Source organism: Fringilla coelebs (assembly GCF_963513975.1).
Source record: "Fringilla coelebs genome assembly, chromosome: 4".
NCBI classification, from domain to species: Eukaryota; Metazoa; Chordata; class Aves; order Passeriformes; family Fringillidae; genus Fringilla; species Fringilla coelebs.
The window spans coordinates 36,178,488-36,181,325 of NC_140032.1; positions in this window are offsets into that span (position 1 = coordinate 36,178,488).

Genomic DNA, 2,838 nt, shown 5'->3' on the forward strand with positions numbered 1-2,838 from the left:
AATCTCAATTCAATCCTGAATAATGTGGTTTTTATCATGTTTTATACATATGCCTTTTGGTTTCACTGTACATATTCTCAGATATAGCATGTCATATAGTAGCAATAAAAATAAAAATTGAACTTCCTATCTCCTGAGCAGTACTGGACCTTCTGAATCCAGGGTAATCCTCAGCTATATTTATGCAAAAAATCTTCATACTTCACGGGTCACATGCCTAACAAAAATAATTTTTAGCATGGTAATTTAATTAGTCTCATAGCATAAGAAGATTTAATAGCTCCTGGGAAAGCTGGAAAGTTAATATTTACCCTTCTTAGGAGTATTGACTTTAATTCCACTGATTTTTGTTACTGAAAGTGTGGAAACAGTAGTACTTACCTTTTGTGGAAGTCAGGGATTAAGAAGTCTGTTCAGGGAGAAGAAAAGAAACAGAAACATATACTTTGAATTGCTCATCCTTCTCCCAATGCCTGCATTTTTGGGTATGTTAACACTATTTTTAAGCCCATTTTGAACATACACTGGATGCTAGCCACACCTTTAGCACCCCTTACAGCAGGGGTGCTAAAGGTGTTTAGTTTTTAATCCAGAGGCAGTATATACCTCTGGATTAAAAATTACCTTCTGATTTGATAGGATTCATTTCTAAGTTTGTCTCATTATAACCAGAGCATTTCCCAATACATGGCAGAATAGTGTAAAAGATGTGATGAAAACTTGAAGTCAGCACGTGTTAGTTAGGTCCTAAAGCTGCTAATCATCTACCTCCTTGTTAAGGATTTCAACATAGTCTAGAAACTATGGAAAGTATTTTTTTTTTATAATAACAATTGTACATGCACCAAATAATATTATTATTATTATTTAATGACAATTGTACATGCACCCAACCACCCAACCACCAAACTCCACACTAGGACAGTAACTCAGCAGCTTCTCTTAGCAAGATACTTCAAATAGTGATAGGAATATTATTGATGGTACATTGCTGGCTTGAATGTTTTGCTCATGTCTGCTCCTTGATACACCAAAAGAAATTTCAGCTTAACAGGATGGGCTGATTTCCCAGGGAATCAATGAAAGAATAAATAATTTAATAATGTTAGTAATAAAAGACCAGGACTCCAATGTATGCTCCCTGAGGGAAGAGAACCAGAAAGAAATGCGAAGTTAATTACAGCTAATCATTTTAGTCATTGCTCAATTAACTTGTGATATTGCACTTTTATAAAATTCTAATCTATTAATTGGCATTATTCTAAGATTCCATTTATGTGGTATATCAATAGTCACACAAGAAAAAATTAGATTCATAAAACACTCAATTAGACTTCAGGACACCAGAAAAATCTAAGCCTATATCTGGGAAAGAATTTAAATTGTATCTTACATGTATCGGTCTTTTTTTCTGGATTAGTTTTGTAACTCAAAAGACAGATGTTTTCAAATCAAAACCATACAGAAAAATTCCTGAAAGGCATATGCTGCACTGATTTCCATCTGATAATCTGATAAGGAAGCCTCAGAATCAAATAAACATTTAAACTAAGATAAATTCAGAACCTACTGGAAGAAATATGTACAGGGAAACAAAATCCTTGATGCAAATCATAATGTGAAAAATAACCATAAAAATTCTGTGTTTTAAGTAAAAAGTGCCCCAAACCAATTACAGCTTTACAGTTTCAGATAGTTTGAATTTCAGCACATCTGGGGGTTTTATCTGCACAGGAAGAACAAGTTCTACATATGTTTTGGAAGGGTTTCCTGTAAGACTTCCCCCCCAACTTTGGAAGACTTCCAGTCAGAAAGAAAAAGAGCATATGTTTGATTTAAAGAGAGAAACACCAGAGAAGCAGTAGGTAGAAAGATGAGTTGAAAGAGGAAAGTGAGTTTCATTTTTTGCACAAAGACTGTTTTGAAACTTCATCTTCAGTTAAAAGACTTGACATAATTCCAAGACTTAATTTATTTTGCCTGAGAGACTATAATTTTTAAGACAACTGTTCCAGTGTTGTAGAGAAACTCAGCCAAAAGGAAAAATAAATATTTTAAATGAGATAAACTAATTGCCAAGAACATAAAAGAACAAGTAATATTCTAGACTGATATAATGATCATTATTTGGAATGGACACTCAGCCCCATGTGACACAAGCTTACTTTTCAGTGTGTCCTTAGAGTTCCAAGTAGAACTTTTCTTAGGGGCAAAGAATAAATATTACTAATGAACTCCATTTTTTTCAGTGCTTATGATCCTACAGGAAAGCCAAAATCATAAGGCATTTCAAATGCTTTGTTACATGACAGTGTTAGCTTATTTGAATGGTTTTATTCCCAAATTCAAGGCATTCAAGAGGTATATAATCTACATAATTATGTGGCTTGCTCATTGCATTCTGTAGAGCTCAGAATGACCTGGAATTAACTTGTATTATGAGTGCCTTAAAATCAATCATATGGGTATCAATTTTGTTATAGATGGGGTGAACCATGGAGTAACAACTCCTTTTGAAGCTTTCTGAAATTAAGGAAGTCCAGATATGAGACGCTAGACCTTTTCCTCTTGTTTGGAACACAAGCTTTGCAAACAGTAGACCAAAAATAAATTTCAACAGAACCAAATCCTGATTTCCACTGAAATCATGAATATGAGACTAATCTTTGAAGGAAAGCATTAGGTACCTAAAGCTATGGCTTTTGGGCAGGACGGCCTCTTTTGATAGCTAATGATTTCCTTCCTCCAGTGTTGAACTGCTCTAAACTTTCAACAGGATGATTCTCCAGCTTGAACTTCCCTTTTAGCTGAGTCTATTTGCTTTGCATCAAGAGACGT